The 15,176-nt window shown below is 45.2% G+C and overlaps 1 long non-coding RNA gene across 1 annotated transcript in view; it reads left to right on the top strand.

Moving 5' to 3' along the window:
• The window catches only part of LOC131277006 (uncharacterized), a 29,952-nt gene extending 15,523 nt beyond the window's left edge, over positions 1–14,429 (top strand). The window contains exon 3 of the long non-coding RNA XR_009184204.1: positions 14,354–14,429. This is a non-coding gene — a long non-coding RNA (uncharacterized lncRNA). The remainder of the gene's footprint in view (positions 1–14,353) is intronic.
• Positions 14,430–15,176: the final 747 nt, after the last annotated feature.

The raw sequence follows: 15,176 nt of genomic DNA, 5'->3' as shown, positions 1-15,176 counted from the left end.
TCAACTGCTTGAGCCATAGCCGCTCCCAATATTGTAGATACCTATCCAGATATCAGTTTCAGATAGTCTAGGTATGTGTTCTTTCCTTGTCATAGTTAAGTTTGCAAATATTAGTCCCTGTCTGTAGTTTGCCTTTATAGTTTCTTTTTTGCAGATCTGTAGTTTTAAAATTTTGGTGAAGAGCCGTGTATCATTTTTATTTTTTATGGATTTCATTCAGTGCACCCTCTCTTCAGAATCTGTTTCCATGTTTTCAAATATCAAATAGTTTTGATGATACCCCAGTCTTTCTCTTGCCTAACATCACAACTCCATTGATACCTCTGCTTAAATGTCACAATTTTTAAAAGCATTTTGTTTTCTTTATTTTTAAAGGTGCTTTAGATGCCATAGATATTCCATCAAAAGTATAGTGGAATCCCATATACCCTACTCCCTCCCCCTAACACAGTTTTCCCCATGAACATCATCCTTCATTAGTGTGGTCCATTTGTTTCATGGGATGAGCACATATTGAAGCATTGCTGTTAAGCATGGTCTATAGTTTGCATGATGTTTCACACTTTGCACAGCACATTTTTATATGTTTTGAGAAAATGTATAATGACTTGTCTCTGTTATTGCAGTATGCAAAATTATTCCAGTGTTTGAAAAATGCCCCGCATTATACCTATTCTTCCCTCTCCCTCTCCTCAGAACCTCTGTGTCCACTGCCTTTATTTATATCAATGTTACAAGTTCTTACATTATTAGAATAATAATAGTCTACTTTCATGCATAGTTGCATTCCTCCTGTTTGTTCATTCCTCTGTCTTTTGGAGTTGGGACTGTGTCACTTTCTTACCCCACAGTAATCCAGCAACAGCTACTTCAAATATGTGTAAAACCCAACCACCTGGTTTCCCTAACTGCTGCTGCTCTGTCTAATCCACCATATCACTTGCCTGGACTATTGTGGTAGCTCCCTAACTGGTCTGCCTTTGACCTGCTTGCCACTGTGGTCCATTCTTACCTAGCAGCCAGAATGATCCTGTTAAAACCTCAGGCAAGTCTTGGCCCTTGTTTTTCTTTACTGAAACCCCCATGCATTCCCAGCTTACAGTAAAAAGCAAGAGTATTACACTGGACTACAAGAACCTCCACAATGTGTGCCCCAAATTTTAAAAGCAGTTTTTTTGAGATATAGTTACATACCATATAATCTATCCAAAGTGTACTTTAGTATAATTACGAATGTGTGCATTCCTCACCACAATCAAGTTTAGGACATTTTCATCTCTCCTAGAAGGAAAGCCCTATACTCCTTAGAAGTCACCTCCCAGTCCCTCTGCCATTCCCCAGCCCTACATAACCACTAATTTCATTCCATCTCTATAGACTTATCTTTATGTATATATTAATGAAATCATAGAATATGTGGTACTTTGTGTCTAGTTTCTTTCACTTAGCTTAATGCTTTTTAAAATTACTGCAATTTTTTTTAAATGAGGGAAGTTGTATGTTTACAGAAAATTCATGTAAAAAATTAATGTTCCTGTGTATACCTCTATTGTTGACTCTGCATTAGTGTGTCAGCTTTGTGAGGATTGATGAATGAATATAATGTATTACTGATAACTATAATCCTTAATTTACATTAGGTGTATTTTTTCCATCTACCTTCCTGTTATTAACCATGTTTAATAGTGCCATACATTTGTTGTAATTCATGAAAGAACAATCTTATATTTGTACTATTAACCTCAGTCCATCATCCATAACAGTTTTCACTTAGTTAAACAATCCCATCTTTAGGCTTCTAGCTTTCCTCCTACTAATGTACAAGATCGTAAACAAATTCTCTCAACCACATTCACAAACATATAATTCACAGTAACGTCCTGCCATCACCACTATCCATTCCCAAACATTTACAATCAACCTAAACAGAAATTCTGCACAATTTAAATATCAGCGCTCCATTCTCTACCCCCATTCTATCCCTTGGTAACATATTCTAGATTCTAATTCTGTGAGTTTGGTTCTTATCCTTAGTTCATATCAGTGAGGTCATACAATATTTGTCCTTTTGTGTCTGGTTTATTTTACCAAACTTAATGTCCTGATGGTTCATCCATGTTGATGCATGTATCAGGACTTCATTCTTTCTTACAGCTGAATAATATTCCATCATATGTATTTACCACATTTTGTTTATTCATCTTCTGGTAGTTATTTGACTTCCACATTTTCTTTATTGTGCTCTGAACATTGGCATACAAATACCTGTCTGAGTCCTTGCTTTCAATCCTTTTGGATATATATGCAGAAGTGGGATTGCCAGTTCATATGGTAATTTTAGGTTAATTTTGAGTTACTGCCAAGCTGTTTTCCACAGCCAGTGCATTATTTTATATTCCTACCAACAGTGTACAAGGTTTCCTATTTATATGCATCCTTACCAGTACTTGCTATTTCCAATTAAAAAAATAATAGCCTTTAGAATGGGTGTGAAGGATAGCTCATCATGCTTTTGATGTGCCTTTCCCTAATGGCTAGTGGACTTGAGCACATTTTCATATACTTATTTACCATTTGTATATCTTCTTTGTAGAAATGTCTATTTAAATACTTTGCCCAATTTTAATGGGCTTATTTGCCATGCCCACCTCCCTTGGAGGTCATGCAGTGATCAAGCTCTGTCTTCCTTCTCCACTTGTCACTAACTATTTCCTTGATGTGGAAATAACCCCTCGCCACTTGGCTGCTTTCTCCTCCTCTTTTGATCCCCAGCTCCAGTCTTGTCTTTTCTGACTTTGGTAACTTTTTTTTTTTTGAGGTACCAGGACTGGGCATTGAACCTGGGACCTTGTATGTGGGAAGATGGCACTGAACCACTGAGCCACATAGGCTCCTTTGAGTTGGTTTATTCATTTCTTTCCTTGTTTGTTTTTAGGAGGCACCAGGAACCAAGCCTTAGACATCCTATGTGGGCAGCAGGTTGAACTTCATCAACTCACAGCATCTTTCTTACCTGCTCTGTTATCCTACCACTGACCACTCTTCTTCAAGTTGTATTTGCTGATTCTTTAACTCTTGTTTCCTGGACTGTAAGTCACTCCCATAAGGTTTAATTAATCTCTCCTTGCCCTGTGCCTAGCACAGGGTCACCTAAACTGTCACCATGCACTCACTGTTTATTTAATAGAGTATAAAAAGTGGAGACAGTGGCTCTTTCCACCATCTCTATGATGTCTCTCCTGGCTGGGGAGGTGGTTTCAGACCATAATATTTGCAGCCCTTGGATGTAGTTGAAGCTCAACCATGGGCTTTGAGGGCAGCCCAATTTGGATGGAATTGTGACTCTTGTGAAGTCATTTCCACAGTGGTTTAGCCTAAAGTCAGACTTCCCTGTACTTACATCCTGACATGTACTTGGTGGGTCACTTCAGGAGAAGTACTTTGAGATCTTTGTACCTATCCCTCATCTGTAAAATGGTGATTTAAAAAAATACCTAATTTTTACTTTGTTTTATAATTGAAATCTAATTTTAGCTTGCCTGACTCCCCAGATAGTCTCCTTCCACTGCTGTTACCCAGAAAGGAGAGTGATGGACTCAGTGGGTCCCATGATTTAAAAAAAAATTTTTTTAAATTTATTAAAGCATACCACTCATACATACACATACATAAACAATAAGTGTATAATAATAGTTGTGAATTTACAAAACAAACATATATAGCATCATATAGGACTCTCATACCTCACCCTACCACCAATACCTTGAATTGTTGTTAAACATTTTTAACTAATGATTAAAGAGCATTGTCACAATATTACTACTAACCAAAATATTTTCCCCCAACCCACCCTATTATTATCTTTATATCATTTATATATGATCATTCATAATAAGTATGGTAAAAATTCTGAACTTAGAAAGCAAACATGTATACCATCATGCAGGGGTCCCATATACCACCACCAACACCTTGCATTTTTGTGAGATGTTTCTTACAAATTATGAAAGATTTTTGTCAAAATCTTATTGTCCTTATCTTACATTTGGTGTATTTTTCCTGCAACCCACCCTATTATTATTTTTTAAGTATATTTTTATGGCAGAAGTTGTAAACTTACAAAACAATCATGCACATGTACAGAATTCCCAAACAACACCCCTCTATCTGAACATTTGTTACAGACCAGATAATATCATCTGATTGTTACCATGACCATAGTGTACATTTGGCACACATTTTCCATACTGCCCCATTATCAACACAGTACATCTTTGGCATAGAAGCAAGAATATTATATCATCAATGCTAACAAGAGTCCATAGCTCCTTCCTGTGACGGCTTGCTCGGTCGGTAGAGCTGGGGTCTGGCTGCGGACGAGGGGTCAGTCCAGCTCTGGACAAGGGGTCGGTCCCACTTGGGACGAGGGGTCGGTCCCACTTGGGACGAGGGGTCGGTCCGGCAGCAGACGAGGGATTGGTCTCACAAGGGGTTGCATGGTTCGGCTGACGGGGTTGCCCGGCAAAGCCGGCGACGAAGGGGTCGCCCGGAGAAGCCGGCGACTAAGGGGTTGCCCGGAGAAGCAGGCGACGAACTGGGGACAAGGGAGGCCAGGCCCTTGTCGGGGGCTCTCAGGACAGGAGGGCGCACGGCAGAAAAACTACCGCGGAGACAAGGTAAACACGCAAGTCCACTTTATTGAGGGAGAGGCAACAGTTTTATAGGGGCTGGGGAAGGCTGATTGGTCAAAGCCACGCCCTGTTCTGATTGGTTGCCGGCGAAAGGTCAGTGGGCGGTGCTGGACGGGGAGGGGTGGTGGTTAGGGATTGGCTGTCGCTGTTGCTGGGGGAAGGGGCAGGGTTTAGGGATTGGTGGCTGCTGTTGCTGGGGTGGAGGGCAGACTGGATTTTTCCACCCACGCCTGGCTGTTGCTGCTGTCGGGGGAGGGGAAAAGGCAGACTGGATTTTTCCGCCCACGCCTGGCTGTTGCTGCTGTCGGGGGAGGGGAAAGGGCAGACTGGATTTTTCCACCCACGCCTGGCTGTTGCTGCTGTCGGGGGAGGGGGAAAGGGCAGACTGGAATTTTCCGCCCTGCGCCTGTGCAGGGAGAAAGAAGGCATCGTGCGGCGCTACCCGGGAGGAGGGGCGGCCGCGGAAGCATGGCTGCCGAGAAGGGGAGACCCGAGGACACTCTGCGCCCATGCCGAGCTCCCTTCGGGGGTTGCGGTGAGTCCGACCAGCCACCCTATTATGGGGGCAGTGGCTTGGCCTGCCGCGGCTGCTCCCCCGCCAGACCAGCAAAGCACACTTCAGCCCGAGGGGTGACCGCATTTCCCCCTTCTTTTCAAATAAAGGCCAGGATGGCAGCAGTAGCAAATTGCCGAGGCCCAAGAGGCAGGAAGCAATGAGGGAAGTGGGGCTGAAGAGGGAGGTGAGTATGCTGGGGATATAAATGTACAATTTGGGGGGCGGTATCTTGCCATTGCAAGCAAGGGTGGCCAATGTCCAATTCTTGTGGATCTCAGCGGCTATAAGGTCTATCTGCTGTTAAAAGTCCCGAATGACAGCGCGTTACAGGTAGTTGATCTCTTCTTGGTGGCGAAGAGCGGTAGAGGCAGACTGTGTGATGGTCTGGAGGATCGCAGCGGTGAGGACAAGTCGCGTCAGGGCACGATGGTGGTGGCGGCAGCGTCGGGAGTGGTGGACACGTAGGCGAGGACAATAAGAAGGCCAAAGTCTCCACGGGCGCGAGAGAGGCCGATGTTAACGGGGCGTGCTGACATGGGGCGGCCCAATCTGCAACGCAATGGGGGTTCAAGCAAAAAAAGGAGGGGGGCGGGGGACGAGAAAGGATGCTTTGGATGGCTGAGAAGAGGAGTGAGGTCAAGACAGGAGGAAGCTCCACAGAAGTATGGGGAGGCAAAAGCAGAAACATTATTAGATGCTAGAAAGCAGGCCGCGGGCCGGGGAAAGCGGGTTGCGGGCCGTTTAGCGGGGCTGGAGCTGCTTGAGAGCGATGGCGGCATGGGGGGCCGTGGTTACAATCTTCTGGGGTGGTAGCGGCTAGACAGATGGCGGAAAATATTATCAAAAAAGCAAAGGTTATGAGGAAGAAATAAAGTATTAAAGGCTGTGGGGGAAGTGAGAAGATCATTTAGAGGATAGGGTTGAGAATGGTATGTTTAAGACAGAAGCTTTGTGGTTTGTAGGAGACTGCTTTATAAACGAAGGAGAATGAGGGCAGTAAATATAGTAACGATAGATAGGAAGATGACAGTGAGGAGGAGTCTTTGTTTAAGGTTCCAATCGTCCAGCGCAACAGTGGCTAGGCCGATAGCGAGGGGTGTTGCTAAATAGACAATGGCTGCAAAGACAAAATCATCTTCTGTTTCCTTAAGAATAACTTTTCTTTAAATACCTAGTAGCATGCAATATTAGAAACCGTTTCCTAAAAGCAAGTTGGGAGGGGAGCTTGGTTGCTGTTAATCTTTCCTGTTATAAAATTACCTTTTATTATTATTATCATCAATTCAGTTTTATATATATATATTTAAGAATGACCTTTTGGAATTAGCTATTTAATACCTTAATGTAAACAATGCTTTATTAAACCTTTTATTATTATTTATAACCATATAGACTATTGAAGATAAATTTTATCTTTACAGAACACATTCCCTTACGTAAAGTTATCACAATACCTTTTACACTTGCCGCATGCAAATTAAATTTCAAGAGTTTATGAAAAATTAGCCATCCTACTTTAGGACAAAATACATCTTTTTGCAAAACTTATTACATTTCCGTTAGCATTTTTACAAACTTTTAACCTTTTTAATATTCATATAAGTTTTACATTCTTTATATTATCCTGTGAAGAAAAATAAGTTATTCATTTTAATCTAGGCAAGAACAACTTTTTATGAAGACGTACAGTTAATTTTGTTAATTAAGACTTACAATTTTTTTAATTGTATATATCTTATTAACATTTAAACTTATGTATTAATATAATAAACTTAAGTATTAATATAAGCACTTATTTAATTTTTGGCCATTTGAATAGAGCTCTTTTAAAGATTTCTAGTAATTTATATTTACCATCCGGAGGTATCACAATATACTTTGACATTGAACGAACAGACAGACAAACACAGAACAATTACAACACATTAACAGAAATATATAATTTATTTACAGTTGACTCATAATTCTTACTTTCTTGGTATAGCTGCTTTTAAATCCTTTTTTATATAGCATATCATAGATTATACCCTTTAAGATTTCTTCTGGACTTCATGTTGCCTGTAATAAGCCAGGAGGGAATCTTTTACCTTCCTGCTCCACAGCAAAAGTGACCCTATCTATAAGGCGAGTATAGGTGTCCAGGTCCCAAAGCTGACACGTGGTAAGCCACGGATTAAAGGGGAGAAGAAGGTCCCAATATACTTGAAACTGTTTGAAAGAGATCTTACACCGGTGAGTGTCTAGGAGACCGGCAAGAGCCCGAACTTGTGGGGCTTGCTTAGCAGATAGATGTTACCCATTGCTAATGGCCTTTTGGAGCCAATAAGAAAAGGGGCCCTTACCTTGAGAGCACGGCGATGGGAGCCGAGGTGCGCGGTGAGACGAGGGGTCGGAGCCGGTGGGGCTCCGATGGTGGTCGCGGGCCAAGAGAAGGCCCCGATGAGGGGAGGGCGCAACGACGAGCAGTGGAGCAAGGCAAAGGGGAGCAAGCATGGAGGGGAGGAGGCAGAGGTGAAGGCAGGGGTGGAGGTGCTCAGGCACGCGCTCCTGAGAGTTTTATTGGCGCCTCTTAATCATAGCGGGTCGGTATAAGCCCCCGACATGGAAGGAGAAAGCCATCCAGCGATTCTCCCAGACCGCCGTGGATCGTATGAGGTCGCCAAGGTTCAGGAGCAGCAATGCAGAGCGAAAAGATAGGGGTGAGAAGAGAGGAGAGCGTAGGGCTATGGTAGGGTTACTTCAGACGTGCAAGCGCGTGCTCCTGAGAAATCCAAGGCTCCTCTTAATCATAGCGGGTCGGTATAAGCCCCCGACATGGAAGGAGAAAGCCATCCAGCGATTCTCCCAGACCGCCGTGGATCATATGAGGTAGCCAAGGCTCAGGTAGCAGCAATGTTGCACGAGAGAAGTCCCAAGGTGAGAAGAGAGGAGGGGGTAGGGCTGTGGTAGGATTACTTCAGACGTGCAAGCGCGCGCTCCAGGAAATCCAAGGCTCCTCTTAATCATAGCGGGTCAGTATAAGCCCCTGACATGGAAGGAGAAAGCCATCCAGCGATTCTCCCAGACCGCCGTGGATCATATGAGGTAGCCAAGGCTCAGGTAGCAGCAATGTTGCACGAGAGAAGTCCCACGGTGAGAAGAGAGGAGGGGGGGGCCGCCAGGTTATGGAGTGAGGCTGTGGTGGGGTTGCCTTGCCCCACGTTGGGCGCCAACTGCGATGGCTTGCTCGGTCGGTAGAGGTGGGGTCTGGCTGCGGACGAGGGGTCGGTCCAGCTCTGGACAAGGGGTCGGTCCCGCTTGGGACGAGGGGTCGGTCCCACTTGGGACGAGGGGTCGGTCCGGCAGCAGACGAGGGATCGGTCTCACAAGGGGTTGCGCGGTTCGGCTGACGGGGTCGCCCAGCAAAGCCGGCGATGAAGGGGTCGCCCGGAGAAGCCGGCGACGAAGGGGTCGCCCGGAGAAGCAGGTGACGAACTGGGACAAGGGAGGCCAGGCCCTTGTCGGGGGCTCTCAGGACTGGAGGGCGCACGGCAGAAAAACTACCGTGGAGACAAGGTAAACACGCAAGTCCACTTTATTGAGGGAGAGGCAACAGTTTTATAGGGGCTGGGGAAGGCTGATTGGTCAAAGCCACGCCCTGTTCTGATTGGTTGCCGGCGAAAGGTCAGTGGCGGTGCTGGACGGGGAGGGGTGGTGGTTAGGGATTGGCTGTCACTGTTGCTGGGGGAAGGGGCAGGGTTTAGGGATTGGTGGCTGCTGTTGCTGGGGTGGAGGGCAGACTGGATTTTTCCACCCACGCCTGGCTGTTGCTGCTGTCGGGGGAGGGGAAAAGGCAGACTGGATTTTTCCGCCCACGCCTGGCTATTGCTGCTGTTGGGGGAGGGGAAAGGGCAGACTGGATTTTTCCACCCACGCCTGGCTGTTGCTGCTGTCGGGGGAGGGGGAAAGGGCAGACTGGAATTTTCCGCCCTGCGCCTGCGCAGGGAGAAAGAAGGCATCGTGCGGCGCTACCCGGGAGGAGGGGTGGCCGCGGAAGCATGGCTGCCGAGAAGGGGAGACCCGAGGACACTCTGCGCCCATGCCGAGCTCCCTTCGGGGGTTGCGGTGAGTCCGACCAGCCACCCTATTATGGGGGCAGCGGCTTGGCCTGCCGCGGCTGCTCCCCCGCCAGACCAGCAAAGCACACTTCAGCCCGAGGGGTGACCGCACCTTCCAGTTGTATTTTTCCCATGCTTCTTCACATTCCCACCATCTTACAGTAGTGATGTACATTTGCTTTAGCTAACAAAGACACTCTTGCATCCATACCATCAAACACAATTCTCATACACCTCTTGGTTTACTGTGCTATTCAGTTCCTAGATTATTCTTTAGCATTTTGTCACTTGGCATTTCATATCTAGAATACCATTTTCAGCCACATCCCCAATTATTAACTAGTTTTACTCACTATATGTTACCATCTACTCTATACATTTCCACACTTTTACAGCAAAACTAATTAAAACTTCTACATACATTAACCATCAGTAGTTCATCTCAGTCCTCCTCTTATCTTCTTTAAGAATCCACCACGTACCACCAAGTCTTGAAGATACTTTCCTACAATTTCTTTAGAAGTTTTATGGTTCTTGCTTTTATTTTTAAGTTTTTGCCCATTTTGAGTTAATTTTTGGATAAGGTGTGAGATAGGGGTCCTCTTTCCTTCTTTTGGCTATGGATATCCATTTCTTTCAGCACTATTTGTTGAATGGACTATTGTGCCTGAGCTGTGTAGGTTTGACAGGCTAGTCAAAAATGGCTTGACCATACCTGTGAGGGTCTGTTTCGGGACCATCAAATTGATTCCATTGATCTATGTGTCTGTCTTTATGGCAGTACCATGCTTTTTTTAAACCACTATACCTAGGAAATATGATTTAAAGTCTGGAGGTGAGAGTTCACTTTTCCTTTTTAAGATGTTTCTGGCTATTCAGGATCCCTTACCCTTCCAAATAAATTTTATAATTGTGTTTTCAATTAAAAAAAAATTCTGGTAGAATTTTCATCAGACTTGCATTGAATCTGTATATCAATTTGAGTAGAATTGACATCTTAATGTTATTTAGTCTTCCAATGCATGAGCATGGAATAGTCTTCCAGTTATTTAGAACTTAAAAAAATTTTTTTTTAACATTGAGTTGCAGTTTTATGAATACAAGTACCTTACATCATTGGTTAAGTTTATTCTTGACTGAGTTTTATCTGCCATATTTTATTTTCACCATTCTTTTCCACTTTTACTTTTATTGATATATTCTTCATTTCTAGATTCTCTTCCAGGCCTCTCTCTCCTGTCTTTTCTTGTCAGGGTCTAGCACACCCTTTAGTATTTCCTGAAAATCTTGCCTCTTAGTCAGAAATTCTCTCAGTTTCTCTTTGCCTGTGAATATTCTAATTTCACCCTCAGTTTTGAAAGACAGTCTTGCTGGATATAAGATCCTTGGCTGGAAGTTTTTCTCTTGTAGTATCTTAAATATATCAGGCCACTGTCTTATTGCCTTCCTGGTTTCTGAAGAGAAATCAGCCCTTAATCTTATTGGGTATCCCTGATATTATGCATTGCTTTTCTCTTGTTGTTTTCAGAATTCTCTTTGTCTTTGGCATCTGATATTCTGGTTAGTATGTGTCTCAGAGTTGATTTATTCAGAATTTTTTTGGATGGGAGTACATTGTGCTTCTTGGACATGGATATCTATGTCCTTCAATAGGGTTGGGAAATTTTCTACCATTATTTCTTCAAATATTCCTTTTCCCTTCTCTTCTCTTCTGGGTCACCCATGACATGTATGTTTGCACATCTTTTCCTGTCATTTAGTTTCCTGATTCCTTGTTCATTTTTTTCCATTCTTTATCTGTTCTTTTGTATGTTCACTTTCAGAGGCCATTTCTTCCAGCTCACCAATCCTTCCTTTCTTCTGCCTTCTCAAATCTGCTATTATATGATTCTAGTGTTTTTAAATTTCATTTATTGCACCTTTCATTCTGAGATCTGCTAAGTTGCTATGTATGCTTTCAAATTCTTCTTTGTTCTCCTTCAATGTCTTCTTAATATCCTTAATCTCTTTAGCCATCTCAGTGGATTTATTAATGAGATTTGTTTGAACTTCTATAATTAGTTGTCTCAACTCCTTTCTGTGATCTGGTGGGTTATCTTGTTCCTTTAACTGGGTCATATCTTCCTATTTCTTGGTGTGGATTATAATTTTTGTTGGTGTCTTGGCATCCAGAGTAGTAAAGTATTTATTCTGGGTGTAGTTTTTCTCTTTAGTTTATGGCTTTCTGCCTTTTCTCCTTTGCTGGTTGTGCAGTAGGAGCCAAGGATGTCATTGGTTCTCTAAGCTGTGGAGGCTTAAGCTGCTCTCATTACTCAGGGACTGATGAAGCTTCTTTCAACTTTCTCCTTTGCCAGGGGTAGGGACAGAATCACAGCTGTGTGGAATAATTCAAGACATGCAGACCTAGACCATAGTTGCCCAGAGAGATTGATGAAGCTTCACACCCCTTTCAATCCTGCCTGGGTCAGGGATGGAGCTGCAGGCGTGGGCAGCAATCTATGCATTGCAGGTCCAAGATGGCCACAGTTGTCCTGGTAGACTTCTGATTATTCAGTCCGTGTCAGCTAAAGGTTCCTCCAGTTACCTGTATAGGCTGGTGCAGGACCCACTAGGTTCCTCCCTGCGAGAGGTGGGGCTAAAGCCTAGGATAGGACTGCTGCCTGATCTGGATGAAAGAAACTGGTCCCTATGGTCACCATGATTTTTGGTCAGCTGGCTTCCCCTGCTGGGGGCAGAGTTAAAATGGTGGCCACCAGTCTCTTTCTGACTTGGACAGGTTCATACTTTAGCTGTTCTTAGGGTTAGACTCTAACAAGCTGAATTTACTAATGAGTAGCTGAAATCAGTGGCCAACCATCTCTTCCTCCCCTGTTTTTGGGAAAATGGAGCTTCCATTTCCAGCCACAGGATAGCTCTTGGGGTGGCTTGTGCTGCTATAGTAGGATATTCAGTGGTGTCTGCAACTTGGCTGGTAATTTCCGAAGAGGCTAATGCAGGTCTCCCAACTTCCTCCCTGCTGGAGATGAGGCTGGGTCCTATGCTAGAGCTGCAGTCTGATCTGGATGGAAAGGGGCTGGTCCCTACTAGCCCTGGGATTTTTATTCTGTCCTGCTTCCCCTTGATGGCAGCCCCCAGCCTCTTTCTGACTTAGTCAGGTTCAAACTTTAGCTGTTCTTAGGATTATATACTGTAGCCCTCTGAATTTACTCATCAGTAGCTGAAGTTGATGCCCAACTACCTTTTCCCTCCCCATTTTTGGGATGTGTAGCTTTCAATTCCAATCATGGAATAGCTCCTGAGGTACGTTGTGCCACCAGTGGAGGATGGGCACCGGCCTCCGGGGCGTAATGTGCTCTACTTAAAAGTCTTCTCTGTACATGGGCAGACTCCTCCTTCCATTCCTTCAGGATGTTGCAGGATGCTCTTCTGGTTCCCTGGGGCCCCTAAACAGGTACTTAGCTAGCTCCAGATAGCTCAGGGTGTTTACTAACTGTCCTGTAGCAGGAGCTGACTCTAAGAGCTCCTCACTCTGCCACCATCTTGCTGGTTGTCCGGTCCTATGCTTTTTTTTTTTTTTAAGGCAAATTGTCCAAGAATATTTCATATCTTAGGCATATGCATTTCACTGTTTACAGAGCAGAGGTGAATTTTCATCTCTTGTTCACTCTGGTCCTAGTGCCTTGATGCCAGGCCCCCACACTCTCTAGGTGAGCTGTGATTTGTCTAAACCTTAATTAAAAGCAAAAAAATCACCAGCTTCAAAACACTGGGTGTATCACTTGTGTTTTATTGTATGTACAAGTGATGATGCAGCCCGTTCCATAGTCAGAGTCCCCTTCCCTGGGCCTACTGTCTTGGGCCTCCACCTGTGTCTCCCCCTCTTCAGGGGAGGAGAAGGGGCCTCTTCACCTTCTGCTCCCCATCTACCATTCCCTTCCCCAGGTCATTTTTACCCTGGGCACCCCATCTATCCTTTCCTTGGATCCACTATATATTGGACTCCCAGACCTTAAAGTCCAAACACATTTTTAATATTTATGTGTCAGGCTTCATACTCAGGTTTCATTTATTTTGCTGCTTTCCCCACCCCGTTACCTGGGACATCAGAAACTTTAAAGAGTTAAGCCTGGCTTCATCCCTCTCCAATTGTGCAAGTCAATGGCTTCTCTGTAGTTGATTTACAGATCAGAGATATATTATGGAAAAGAAAAAGAATCAGGTTTTATTTATAAAACATCTGGAAGCCTGACAAGGAAGATGGGCAGGGCAGGAGGCACCTGTGGCAGCAGTGGGCTCAGCCAGCTCCATGTCTGGAGCAGACAGGCCAAGGCCTCCTCTCCTGCCTGAGTAATCTGGCTGCTGGGATCCTACTAGATGACAACCGAAACCCCCAACTTCAGGAACAAACCTGCAGGGAATGCAGAGGAAATGGAAACCTTTATCTTTGGGGCTCCAGCTGGCTCTAGAAGTGAAGAGAACAGGGGTTGATTTGTGTGACACATTTAAACTTGGCAACCTCAGATCCAGCCTGTGGGCAAGGCTTTTTTTTATTTTTAATTTTATTTATTTCTGCCCCCCCTCCATTTTTGCTCTCTGTGTCCATTTGTTGTGTGTCCTTCTGTGTCTGCTTATATTCTCATTAGGCAGCTCTGGGAACCAATTCTGGGACCTTCCAGAGTGTGAGAGGGTTGATCATTTTCTTGTGCCACCTCAGCTCCCGGATTTGCTTTATCTCTTATTGTATCTCCTCTATATCTCTTTTTGTTGCATCGTCTTGCTGCGCCAGCTCTCCATGTGGGCCAGCACTCCTGCATGGTGCAGCTCCCCTGTGTGGGGCAGCACTCCACATGTGCCAGCTTGCCACATGGGCCAATTTGCCTTCACCAGGGGGCCCTGGGCATCAAACCCTGGACCTCCTGTGTGGTAGATGGGAGCCCAGTTGCTTGAGCCCCATCTGCTTCCTAAGGCTGCTTGAGGTTCCACTCCTCACACCAGCATTCTCCTTTTAGACCCTGAGATGGTGGAGCCCCACCTGGAGAGAAGTGAATGGGCTGAGGGCCTACATTTCTGTCTCATGCAAAGCCCAGCCTCGTGATGACAGAACCCTGAAGACAAGGCTGCTCCTGGTGGGTTGGTGGGAATAAAGGTTGGGATGGATGTGCATGTAAATCCAGTATGGCTCTGAGAGGTGCTGGGCCTCCACCAGAAGAAGTAAGGGGACCCTGCTGGGGCAGGCCCCTGGGTGTCAAGCAGCTAGTAGGGGCATTAATGCCTCCAAACACAGGGTTCCTCTCAGGGGCGCCAGCTGCCACAATGGCTATAGGGGTGCTCTGGCTCCAGGCCCCAGGGCTTCAGGCCCAAGCTTACCCTATAGCAGTTTGTGGTGTGGGGCCCCACTCGTTTCTGCTCTTACACTTAGTGCTTGAATGCTTTAGCACAGATTTGTGACCTTCACTTGGCTCCCAGAGCTCTTACATCCTACTGAAACCCCCGACCTGGAGCTGGCTGGGGGGTGCTGCCAAATGTTGAGCATCACTGCCTCATGTCGGGATTGAAATTTGTCACAGCACAGGGCCTGTTGGTGGCAGCTGCAAAGCCAGAGGCATTGGCTGTGCCAGAGGACAATATGGGGGGATGGACCCACAGGCCCACTGGAGCCTGGCATGGGTGCCCAAGGTGGAACTTGTGGGTATCAACCCCCCAAAGCTAACTGGTGCTACTCACAGGTATCTGGCCTTGAGGAGAGGTTGAGGTGGGAGCTGCCAGGTTCACAAACTGGAAAGAATGGTCAGTGCTGATGACTCCATGAGGCTGCCCACCAGGAACTTAGGG

The sequence above is a fragment of the Dasypus novemcinctus genome, chromosome 31 (genome assembly GCF_030445035.2).
Source record: "Dasypus novemcinctus isolate mDasNov1 chromosome 31, mDasNov1.1.hap2, whole genome shotgun sequence".
In the NCBI taxonomy this organism is placed as follows: Eukaryota; Metazoa; Chordata; class Mammalia; order Cingulata; family Dasypodidae; genus Dasypus; species Dasypus novemcinctus.
The sequence above is the reverse complement of the archived record's forward strand: the minus strand, read 5'-3'. Positions and strand labels throughout refer to the sequence as shown.